This window comes from Theropithecus gelada, chromosome 13 (genome assembly GCF_003255815.1).
Source record: "Theropithecus gelada isolate Dixy chromosome 13, Tgel_1.0, whole genome shotgun sequence".
Lineage (NCBI taxonomy): Eukaryota > Metazoa > Chordata > Mammalia > Primates > Cercopithecidae > Theropithecus > Theropithecus gelada.
In genome coordinates this window covers 94093316-94106795 of record NC_037681.1, presented here as the reverse complement: position 1 = coordinate 94106795, position 13480 = coordinate 94093316, and positions in this window count along the sequence as shown.

Sequence of the window (13480 nt, the reverse complement as noted above, 5' to 3'; positions counted from 1 at the left end):
AGGAAATACCCATAATTAAAGTGGAGTCCAGCAAAAAGTCTTCATAGTATTACCCACAATAGAAGACATACATTGATAATGATGCTGAACCAATGTTGGTGGGGCAATTTTAGGGTTATTGCCAAGGAGGTATGTCTTACCTACCTGTCAATGACCCAATCCTGGCAAAACTATAAAGGTAGAATAAGAACTGGTGCCCAGTCTTGGAGTTCTGTTGAACACTTCTAAATGGACTATGAGTACATTAGCGTTATTATTTATTCTTAAGGGGTTTAGGGGTTCTCCTTGCTGGAGACCTATTACTGTAATGGTAGAAAAAAATTGCTTAATTTTGTATTTCTGAATGTGAAATCTCAATGTTTATCTCCAGTAAGAGGACACACATTTCACTGATATTAAATAACTCTGTAAAGTTTTACCCTTTTAGAAACTCCACTATCTTTTTGCATCCACAAATTTCAGGAAAGATAAAGAGAACTAATAGAATTCTAAAAAATAGTTTTCAAAGCTCTCTAATTTCTGAAGCCCAGAGTACTTCTATTTGCCTTCATGACAACAGGTCAATCCATTCTAAGACCCATAAGTTATCTCCTGAGTTAATAACAGGCTTCCTCATGTATTTGTGAATTACTTCCAATACTAGATACTACTAATATAAGCTGCTATCACTAATTGCTGCAGGGGACTTATAAGAGAACTCCGGCTTTATCAACAGCAGATAGAAGCTGCATTCTTAAAGCACCCACCTAAGCAGCCTCTGAAGTTAGAGATCTGGTCTTCTGAAAAAGCATTAGTAAACAATTTCCCTTGAGCCTCAATGCAAAAAAAAAAAAAAAATTGTCAGGTACTGTCAACAACTGACCCAGCAGTAAAACTACAAGACATTGATCCTTGGATTCCTATTACACAACTAAAAAGACATGCATCATTTTCTCCTGGCGACCGGACATTCCATTCTGTTGGAGGACCTCAAACTGAAGATTCTTGGGACTTCCCCAGAAGCTGCTGACTGCAGAAATGGGTGGTTTATACCCAAGACAATAGGACAAGATTAATTTTCTGATTCTTTGGCATCTTTTACCCTACCACTAATCTTGCTTATTGCATTTTGACACCCTTGATTAACTAACAAATTGACTTCTCAGGGAGATAACCCTTATCTTCATCCTGTTACTTTTGACTCCCTATATTCTGCTACTTAAAATAAACAATAATTAGCCAGGTGCAGTGGGTCATACCTGTAATTCCAGCACTTTAGAAAGCCAAGGTGGGAAGATAACTTGAGACCAGGAGCCTAACTAACCTAGGCAATGTAGCAAGACCCCCATCTCTACAAACAATAAAAAATTAGCTGGGCATGGTGGCATGTACCTGGAGTCCCAGCTACTCAGGAGGCTGAGGCAAGAGAGTCCTGGGAGCCCAGGAGTCCAAGACTGCAGTGAACTGTGATCATGCCAGTGGGCAATAAAGCAAAACCCAATCTCTGTAAAAAAAAGAAAGAAAAAGGAAGAAAGGAAGGAGAAGAAAGAAAAGAAAGAAGGAAAAGGAAGGAAAGAAGGAAAGGAAGGGAAAGAAAAAAGGCAGAAAAGAAACACTTCTCTCTGGAGTGTTTTTATCAAACCATAGCTACTGCTCTTAAGGAATTGCTGACAAAATTTAATAGATGTGCTTTCATAGACTTCATCAAGTAGATTTTCTTCTGTAGGTCACTTCTGGTACTTAAGCATTCCTCACAAAATTCATCCCAAACTTCAGTCTCATAAAAATTGGACCTTGACCTACACTTCAACAGAATGTTTCCCTGAAGTCATTATAATCCTATGAGAAAAACCTACCCCTTCAGGAATAGAAACTAATATTGGGGCTATTCTTGAAACACTACTCAGGTCGTTCTCTTCCAAAACATTCCAGCCTGCTTTGGAGAAACCTGTTTAACTTCATCCAAGAAATCTGCTTATCTTGAGGGAAAGAAAGTTGGCTTGTCCCTGATGTGCTAAATAGCCATTATCCTCCCAATACAGTCTGTACTCCCCTAGGGTACTACTTCCTTATGGGAATATCTGGCTTGCACACTGACCTATTCTTTATATTGAAGCTAACTGTTAGAGACCCTCCAGTGCTTAAAATTACCACCCCTCCAGTAGACTGTGTTTCTCTGAGAAGAACACCCAGAAACCAACCAAATGAAGCAAGCACAGAATCACAGACTACTTGGGATAACTCCCAGGAGGGATAACTGGCTCACTTTTCATGGGTATTCTGTGAATGAAATTCCCACAACAAAGGTAATACAACAAAAAAGAGGTCCAAAAGGGGTCTCTGACCTTAGCAGACCCCATCGATGGCAAAACTTCTGCTATAGCAGCTCAGAAGACCACTTAAATTTGAAGTCCTTAGCCAGAGTTTTCATGGATAATCATATAACCCTTGATTTCTTCTTAGCTGGCCAAGAAGGAGTTTGTATTTAGCAGCACTTGTCGCCATAGTCACATACCTCAGGGCCGGTAGAGCATACTACAGAGCCAGTAGAACATGAGTAAACTGAAAAGAGAAAAGCCTCCTGGCTCCCTAAAAACAGACTCAGCTGGATTCTGGGGCATGTGTTCATTGCCAGGACTTTATAATTTGGGCCTCTGGCTTCAAGACTTTTTACAAAGATGGATAATCATTTTGTTTCTGGTAATTACTTCTTTTGCACTTGGTCGATGTATCCTGTCCACAGCCCTAGTTTCTGCACAGCCATTGTCATATTGTATGATTCAACAAATCCTACAACAGAAAGTGTAATTAACCCAACTACAGACCACATCCTCCAGATCAGCATAAATTTAGCAATAGTGAAAATCTGAATACCATAGATTAATGGTCCTGTGGCCTGACTTTGTCTGCCCTTGACCAAATGGAGGACTCAGAAAATAAATCTAGGGTGCCAGGGAACTGATCTGACACAGGTAACTAAGCCTCAGTGTTGTCACAAGCTGGCCTGGCATTCACCATCATCCCTCAGTATTCTCCTATTGAGCATAAACAATCTCACAGAACACCAACATCACACAAGGTCTTTCTGTGACTGAAGAAACAAGACATGACAAGACCAGTTCATAATCTTGCCTAAGCACATACAAAAACAACGTTACTGTGAAAATCAAACACCTCCCTTTCCCAGTTAATTTGATTGCTGCTTTTTAAAATCAATTATAACTCTACCATCACTGTGGTTTTTTTTTTTTTTTTCACTGTCACCTAGGCTGGAGTGCAGTGGCACGATCATGGCTTACTGCAGCCTCGACTTTGTCGGCTCCAGTGATCCTCTCACCTCAGCCTCCTGAGTAGCTGGAACCACAGGCGCGTGCCACCATGCTCAGCTAATTTTTTTTTTTTTTTTCGGTAGAGATGGAGTTTCGCCATGGTCCCCAGGCTGGTCCTGAACTCCTGGGCTCAAGCAATCCACCCGCCTTGGCCTCCCAAAGTGCTGGGGTTACAGGCATGAGCCACTGTGCCAAGCCCATCACTGTATTCTTTTCTTCTAGATAAAATTTGTTAAGATGCCCAATCATGGAATTACTCCCTCATCTTGACAGCATCCAATTCACAGAAAAGCAATGGCCTTTTAAACTTTCCCCCTAAAATCACCTAACACAAGGCAAATCCTATTAACTCCTAATAACATCCCGATACGGAGGTATCTCATGATCTCCCGTGGTGTGTGTTCTCCCTTGTTGCAATGAATAGTGAAACCAACACTTTGTTGCTAGAGAACATTGACACATTAAACTAAAGGAAGCAATTACGTAAGTTCTAGTTTTTCGCTAGTTTTTATTTTTATCTTTTTTTAGGCATAAGGTCTTACTATGTTGCCCAGGCTGGACCCAAACTCTTAGGCTGAAGCAATCCTCCCACCTCAGCCTCTTGTGTAGCTGGGACTACAGGCACATGCCTACACACAGCTTGCCAGTTTTAAACTTCCCATGAGGGGAATGCGTTCCTAGTTACCAGAATCCTGGTTTCCATCCTGAAGCACAGTACCTCCTGATCAAAGGTTTACTGAGTACTTTCTAGGTTCCAGGCACTGTGCTAGGAAACAGGAATGTTGTCTGCTGGTACCAACCTACTATGGCCAAGCAAGTGCTCCTGGCAATGTTTCCCTCTAGTAGCAGCAGGTATTAAGATGCTGCTGCCAAAAGGAGCTGAGGGTCCTGAGAATGGGAAAAGATAGGTAGAGGCCCATACGGAGCATGAGACCTACCCATATACTTTGAACAGAGGATCCTATACCTGGGACTCATGGTGCAGGTTCCTGGCTATCAATCCCCATAGCAGGACTGCACCAGATGAGTGCATAAAAACGCCAGACAACTCAAAATGGAGCAGATTCCCGCTGCCCCACATCTAACTTACCCACAGGCCCAAGAGAATGCTCAGACTGGACTTGGCCTTCTCATGGTGCAGCCCTTTCTTCATCTAGGAGCCAAAAGGCAATGAAAGAAGGAGCAATTATGCCCTCCTTTCCTCCTCCTACATCCATTGTTATTGCTGCCACCTTCTCCTCTTCCTCCTTTTGCTTCTCTTCCTCCCATCCTTGTCTTTCTTCTTCTTTTCTCTCTTTGTTTCTGGATAAACAAAGATGATAGACGAAAAAACCTGTCAATTATAGAAAAAATATCTTAACTGAGGTTTGAGAAGGCAAGCATAAGACAAAGGGCAGACATCAGGAAAAAGTGAAGGAACTGGTCATTAAAACCATAAAACACTGTAGCATGTGCACACTGCTACAGAGTCTGCATTTGCTATGTTCCCATGTATCCCCCATTGCTCACGCTTTTATTTGATTAAGTTTCCTGATCAAATGTCAGAGGTCTTCTCTGACCATCCAGTCTAAGATATGAAACAGCAGGCATACCCCACATACTCCATCATTCTGCAACCCATGACTCTGCTTTATTCTTACACCTATTATTAGCTGACATTACATATGTTTGTCTACATTCTGTCTCCACCCACTAGAATGTAAGTGTCATGAAAGCAGGGAGCTTGTCTTTTTCACTTTAGCTGTAACACCTGGAATAATGCCTGATATATAGTTGCCCTCAATGTTCAGTGAATAAATACATAAATGCCCTTTTGGTACTCCTCTCACAAAAGAGATTTAAAGAGAAAAAGAGGCATTCTTCCCGATTTTACCTTAAATGTCTGGAAAATCCAGGCAGTTTGAGGGCTCGAAGACTTTGGTGGTGGTGCCCAGAGATTTCCCAAGGCAGCACCAATCCACAGAAGAACATAAGGTCTGTCAGGCAAGAGCAGAAACACCTATAGAGGCTAATGGAGGAATTAGTGCTTCAGAGATAAAACCACACAGGAGAAACCGCAGTTGTGCCCAGCAGAGGCCAGTGTACCTGCGGGAGAGGCTGTCCACTGCTGGAGTGGTGACATTGCCCATCACCCATCATGTGACTGTTGGCTGGGCTGCTTGGGGACATTCTGTATGATGGACTGTGTTAAGGACTGGATATTTGGGTTGCCTCAAAACTCATGTTGGCCAGGCACAGTGGCTCACACCTGTAATCTCAACACTTTGGGAGGCTGAGGTGGGTGGATCACCTGAGGTCAAGAGTACAAGACCAGCCTGGCCAACATGGCGAAACCCCATCTCTACTAAAAACACAAAAATTAGCCAGATGTGGTGGCGTGCACCTGTAATCCCAGCTACTGGGGGGCTGAGGTAGGAGAATTGCTTGAACCCGGGAGGCGGAGGTTACAGTGAGCAGAGATCGCACCGCTGCACTCCAGCCTGAGCAACAGAGCAACACTCCATTTCAAAAACAAAACAAAAGAAAAACCTCATATGTGGAAGGCCTAACCCCCAGTGTAATGGTATTTGTAGGTGGGACCTTTTTGAGATAATTAGATATAGATGAGGTCATAAAGGTAGAGTCCCAATGATGGGATTAGTGCCCTTTTAAGAAGAGGAGAGAGAAATTGCTCTTTCTTTACCATGTAAAGACACAGCAAGAGGGTAGCCATCTACAAGCCAGGAAGGGGGCCCTCGCCAGACACTGAGTCTGCTAGTGCCCTGATCTTATACTTCCCAGCCTCCAGAGCTATGAGAAATAAATGTTTAAGCCACCCAGTCTAAGGTATTTTGTTATGGCAGCCTATGTTGACTACAACAAACTGACAACTCCCAGAAATACCTGAAGGCAGGTCTGACATTCATCTGGTGTGCATGAATGCTGTTCTGGTTGTTAAAATACTGAGATACGGCCGGGCGCAGTGGCTCACGCCTGTAATCCCAGCACTTTGGGAGGCCGAGGCGGGCGGATCACAAGGTCAGGAGATCGAGACCATCCTGGCTAACTCGGTGAAACCCCATGTCTACTAAAAATACAAAAAATTAGCCGGACGTGGTGGCGGGCACCTGTAGTCCCAGCTACTCGGGAGGCTGAGACAGGAGAATGGCGTGAACTCGGGAGGCAGAGCTTGCAGTGAGCCGAGATCGTGCCACTGCACTCCAGCCTGGACGACAAAGCGAGACTCCGTCTCAAAAAAAAAAAAAAAAAAAAAAAAACTGAGATACTTTCATATTCATTGGTAAATAGCCAATGCCCCAAGCACCCTTCCCCCTTCACCCCCATTACCTTCTGCTACCCAGACCTCCCCAGGATCCAAAAACTAAAGGATTAATGCCTGGTACAGCTTGAGCCCCTGTTTTGATTGGTCCATGCACTTGTCATTCCAGGTGCTAAATATTTTTAATATCACCACTACCTGGAGTAAAGGAGAAATGAGGCCCTATTTGAAGAAGAACCAGAGCCAATGAACTGGAAGATTACTTTTTTTTTTTTTTTTTTTTTTGGAGATGGAGTCTCGCTTTGTCACCCAGGCTGGAGTGCAGTAGTGTGATCTCAGCTCACTGCACCCTCCACCTCCCAGGTTCAAGCGATTTTCCTGCTCTGCCTCCTGAGTAGCTGGGATTACAGGCGTGCGCCACCACCCCAGGATGATTTTTGTGTTTTTAGTAGAAACGGAGTTTCACTATGTTGGCCAGGCTGGTCTCAAACTCCTGACCTCATGATCTGCCCACCTCAGCCTCCCAAAGTGCTAGGATTAAAGGCATGAGCCACCACGCCCAGCCAAGAGGTTACTATTAACGTAGACTTACCTGAAGCCAGAATGCAGGTTCTGGTGACATTTTTTAATTTGTAAAAACATTATGGTCTGGGCGCTGTGGCTCACGCCTATAATCCCAACACTGTGGGAGGCCCAGGCGGGTGGATCACCTGAGGTCAGGCATTTGAGACCAGCCTGGCCAACATGGCAAAACCCTTCCTCTACGAAAAATACAAAAATTAGCCGGGCATGGTGGCAGGTGCCTATAATCCCAGCTACTTGGGAGGCTGAGACAGGAGAATTGCTTGAACCCGGCAGGCAGAGGTTGCAGTGAACAGAGATTGTGCCATTGCATTCCAGTTTGGGCAGCAGAAAAAGACTGCGTCTAAAAAAAAAAAAAAAAAAATTATGAAACTCCAGCTTGCTGGAGCTGTGCTAAGGGCAACAACCCAGGGAAGGAGTCTCTGAGGACCCTTGAACATGGACCAGCATGGCAGTGACAGGAGTCATCAAATTGAGCCTACTACCTGTGAAAGATGAAGCTCAGGGGGCCACTGGGGACTGCAGAGTCAGCTGGCTGTCTCTTATCAAAAGATTCTGCTTTCAAACAAATGCCTTGAAGGTTCAGGATTTTTTTTTTAATGGGAAAAGAGAGTGTAGAGGTAAATAACCTGAGAAAGTCAGGTTCCAACAGCTATCCAGGTTACATCTCTCCATAACCGCTTTCCAATCCTAAGGCTCTACCTTGTCACCATGGCAGGTCCAGGTCTGTCCTAAGTCTCCAGTGGCATTTACTTGTGAAAATAAACAAAGACTAATCAAATGAGAACAAGCAAAGGATATTTATTCTGAACTTGCTATAGCAAGGGAGTCAGCACTGTTTTGTGTTTTGGCAGACTCAAAGGCAGGCAGAGGAGTGGGAAAATCTTATAGTGAAGAAGAAAGGAAGGCTTCAGGTGTGCCCTGATTGGAGGCCGTTGGCATAGGAAACTGTTGGAGGGCTAACTGGAAACTGGGCATCTTACAGGAGTTGTTAGGGGGGAATATCTGGTTTTCTCTGGTTAGTCCTAAGTCGCAAGCAAAGACAAAAATTAGGGAAGCTGTCAAGTTATTAAAGTCCCAGCCACTTGGGGCTGATTATTATAAGGATTACTGTTTGGCTTCTTAGATTGTTATTAGAGATAGCAATCTGGCTTCCTACAAGTCTGCCATAGCAGGCTAGCTTCCTGGACTGGTTATTGTAGATATGGGTTGATTTCCTGGGAAGATTACTACTGGTTGTGGGTCAAAGTTCTGCTTTTTAAAAATAGAGACAGGATCTTGCTCTGTTACCCAGGCTGGACTGCAGTGGCATGATCGTAGCTCACTGCAGCCCCAAACCTCAAGCAATCCTCCCACCTTGACCTCCCAAAGGGCTGAGATTAAAAGCATGAGCCACCACATGCAGCTAAGGAATCTATTCTTATATATGATCTGGCTGTTACTAGTTTGTATATTCAGTCAAATATACAAATACTCAACAAATATTTATTAAGTAGCTACTAAATTCCAGTCACTTTGCCAGATGCTAGAGTAACAGAAATTAAATGACATCTTCCCTGCTTTCAGGATTTACAGTCTCATGGGGAGACATAGACAGAGTTGCCCCTTAGAAATCAGTGACCAGGTTTGCTTACTCTGGATTCCTAGAATATCTCCCTGGAGGCAACCCTGGGAATATTTTTCATGAAGCCAGTAATAAAATTATTTTCTTAGTCTGTTCAGACTGTTATAACAAAATAGCATAGACTAGGTAGCTTATAAATGACAGATGTTTATTTCTCACAGTTCTGGAAGCTGGGAAGTCCAAGATCAAGGTACCAGCAGATTCAGTGTCTAACAAGGGCCCGCTTCTTCATAGACAGTCATCTTCTCACTCTACTCTTACATGGCGAGGGAGGGAGGGAACTCTCTTAGGCTTTTTAAAATAAGGGCACTAATCTCTGATACAATCACCTTGGAGTTAGGATTTCAACATATGAATTTTGGAGGAACACAAATATTCAGACCATAGTAATTATGAATTGAGGAATTTCAGCAATCCTTATAATAAAAATATCTTATGCCTGGTTATTAAAATGTCAGTTTAATTGCTGCTGTTCTCTATAGTGTATGAACCAAGATTGGGATTGGTTGATACGGCACAGCCATTACTGTCATTGAATGAATTGTTTACCTGAGGTTCCTGCTGTGATTGGATGCAGGAATGACTTTATACCAAGACAATTCTTCACCAAGGTATAAAGTTAGGTATAGGTAGGGTAGTAATTAGATCAGCTGGTGCAGACAATCCCAGTGTCTACATCGGAAAATACTTAAGCCATCCAATAGCTCTTATATTGCAAGTGGACAGTCTGAATGCCAAACTGATGTCTCCTGAGGCATAGCCTTCCAGAGAGTAAACAGGAATCATTCTTAAAACACATCATCCTTTAAACAAATAGTTGTGTTTCTGAATTACACCAATATGTCACTATATCTTTTAACCCATCCTCTTTAGAAACCAAAGCACACAATGATGTGGAGGAGGACTCTGGTAGAGGAAGGGAGGTCAGAGTAAGGAGGTTGCAACCTCAGATGATGAGTGACAGGATGTGGATAGTGGCATGGACAAGAAAGATGAAAACACAAACTGAAAAGAAACTGCCAGAGAGATAGGAAGAGAACACACAAAGAGTGGTATTAAGTGTCTTAAGTCTATTTTGTGCTGCTATAACAGAATACCACAGACTAGGTTATTTATGAAGAAAAGAGATTTATTTTGTTCACTTTTGTAGAGGCTGGGAAGTCCAAGAGCATAGTGCTAGCACCTGGTGAGGGTCATCCCAAAGAGGATGCACGGAAGGCAGAGGCAAGTGCATGAGGCAGAGAGAGGAAATTAGGCTGAACTCATTGTTTTATCAGAAAGCCACTCCCAAGATAACTAACCCACTCCTACAATAATGGCATTAATCCATTCGTGAGGTTCTGGAAGCTGGGAAGCCCAAGATCAAGGCACTGGCAGTTTCAGTGTCTAATGAGGGCCTACTTCCTCATAGATAGCCATCTTCTCACTCCACTCTTACATGGCAGAAGGAGTGATGGTGAAGCTTCAAGGTCTCACCTCTTAATACTGTTATTTTTTATGTGTAAGAGATCTGAATATGTTAGTATGCTGAGGAGACAGACCCAAAGGAAGGAAAGACATTGAAGGTAGAAAACAGGGAGAATTAATAAAAGCAGAGAAAATGATGAATGATACAGGTGGAGGGATTACTCTTAAATGGGAGAAGTCTGTGGCTTTCTCATACAGCAGAAAAAAGATAGGAGCCAGGCCACAAGCATCTCTCACCTGGACCACTGCCACTCTCTCTGTTGGTCTCCTGCTTTCTATTCTTGCCCTTACAACCCATTCTCCATTCAGTGACCTAAGTGAGCTCTCAGAATATATATGGATTCATCCTCTGCTGTTACTTAAATATCCTCCAATGCTCCCTGTTATGTTCAGAATAAACTCTAAATTCCTTAGCTTCCCCTGTGTGCTTGGCCTCTGACCACTTCTCCACCCTAATTCAGCACTTCTCTCCCTCTTGCTCAATAACCCTAGTCTCATTGGCCTCCTTTCTGTTTTTCAAAGCTGAGACCTTCCCTGCCTCAAGACTTTGCACTTGATCCCTCAGGCTTGAACATTTTTCTTTCAGCTATTCTCTGAGCTCATAATTCAGACTTCAGCTTAACTTATCTCATGTAAGCTGCCCCTAGTTACTCATCATGATATTCTCTTCATAGCACATTTAGCACCCTGGATTCATTTAACTTTTTTTTTTTTTAGAATGTCTGTTTTTTTCCACTAGAATATAAGCCACAAGGGGATCTTCATTCTTCTTCTTCTTCTTCTTTTTTTTTTTTAACCAAATTATCCCTGATGGCTGGCATATTATCAGAATTCAGAAAATATGTTTTAAATGAATGAATAAGTTGGTAAAAGTGATGAAGGTAGCCAGAGGATTGATCCAAGATCAGGAGTTGCAGAACAAGTGCAATAGCAGGACCAAGAGCAAGAGAAGAGTTAAAGTGATTTAATAGGGAGTCTGGAATAGACATCTGTAATATTTTTAGTTGCTCTTCTCATTTCCCATTGAATAGCACTACTGGGATACAGTGCTCCCTGACCCACTACAGAAGGGTCATCCCTCTACCTGTCACCTAACAGCCAAGGTGGGGACACGTGACCTAGATTCACCCATTTGGATATTCCCATCTGTCTGGGGCCAGTAGCATTGGCATCGCCTGGGAGCCTTAGAAATGCAGAATCTCAGGGCCCACCCAGATGTACTGAATCTGCATTTTAACAAGATCCCACATGATTCATACATATTAAAGTGTGAAAAGCACTGGCTTAGAACACATTCATACTGGTGGAGTTGAGAGTCCAGCAGTGGCAACAGCAAAAGGAGCAAGGAGACATATCCTTATCAACTAGTTCTTATGGCATGCTTAGTCGTGTGTCCTGCTCCCTGCCCATCCTTGGTTCTGCCAGGACTACTTGGTCCACCAGCTACTCACACAATGCTGTATAATAAACAATCATAAAATCTTAGGAACCTAGAATAAAAAGCATTGTTTCTTGCTCATACACAAGCCAGTTACCTGGGGATATCTGTTTCAGGCTGCAGTATACAAGCTGGCTGGGATATCTTTACCAGTCTTTCATTCTTCTGGGACTAGCAGGTTACCCAGAGAATGCTTCTTTTATGATGGAGATCAGAAGATCTCAGAATGGGTGGAAACACGAATGCCTCTAAGGCTACAGGCATACTGTCTTTTCCTCCAATGCTTCAATGTCCAAAGAAAATCATGTGGGAAAATCCAGCACCATGTTTCTCCCATGGAGGTTGATGGAGGATAGGAAATAAATATTTACCGAATGACAAACCTAACACATGCCACCCCTTTTCCAAGCCTGTTTTCCAACTTTCCCACTGGTTCTTGAAACCCCTTAATATGCTTTCAGTAAGTTCCTTTTCTGCTGAAGTTAGCCAGAGTCAGTTTCTATCACTTGAACTCTAAAACTCTCACTGATTCACAGGAGGAAGTCCAGGTCAAATAAGGAAGGAGGTAGAGCCCAGGGATGCAGCTGTCAGACCTTGGAGAAGGAGCACTTGGAGACTAGAGTGCACAAGATGGCTCGAAAGGGATTAAGGATGAATGGAGAGATGGGAGATTTTGACCAGAGACTAAAATACTGGAGTTGAAATGGCTCAAGGTATGGCTACAGGAATGAGTTTCTGAAACAAGTCTCCCATGTGGTTATGAAAACTCTTAGGATTCTCCAGCAATACACACCAATAGGCTATATAGATATAGATATATGGATTTATGAGAGGAGATTTACTAGAATTGGCTCATGTGCTTATGGAGGCTGATGAGTTCCACAACAGACCACCTCCATGTTGGAGACCCTGGGATGCTGGTAGCATAGCTCAGTCCAAGTCCAAAGGCCTCAGAACCAGGGAAGCTGATGGTATACCTCTCAGTCTGAGGTGTAAGATCTGAGTGAGATCCTGGAGGACTGCTGGTATAAGTTCTGGAGTCCAAAGGCTGGAAAACCTGGAGTTCTGTTGTCCAAGGACAGCAGTGGAAGAGTGTATCCCCGCTCAAGCAGATAGATAGATACATTAGCCTTTCCTCTGTTTTTGTTCTCTCAGGACCCCTGGCCAATTAGATGGTACTTGCCCACATTGAGGGCAGATCTTCTTCACCTAGTCTACTGAGATTCATACTTTAATCATTTCTGGAAACAACCTCACAGATACACCCCCAAAATAATGCTTTACCAATTTTCTAGGCATTCCTTAATCTACTCAAGGTGACACCTAAGATTAACCATCACAGATGGGGATGAAGTCTGGATTAGCAAGGTGAGTCAAATGCCACATTCTACCTGCACACTATACAGATAAGTGACAGGAGGGTCATATGGTTATCATAGGGACAGGAGGGAAGAGAAGAGTAAGGTTTTTTGAATGCTGGGCACTATAATGGGTATTTTACAATCATCACTTCCTGTAATCTTCACAAAAATTGTCCAATGTATTTTACAGGTGAGGAAACCAAGGCTCATATTAAGTGAAATAATTTGCCCAATGTAACCCAGCCAGTAAAAGGGGGTGCAGTGGAGATTCAAGTCCAGTCTGACTACAAAGTCTGTGCATCTTCCCATTAAACCATACAGTGTAAGCCGGGTGCGGTGGCTCAAGCCTGTAATCCCAGCACTTTGGGAGGCCGAGACGGGCGGATCACGAGGTCAGGAGATCGAGACCATCCTGGCTAACACGGTGAAACCCCGTCTCTA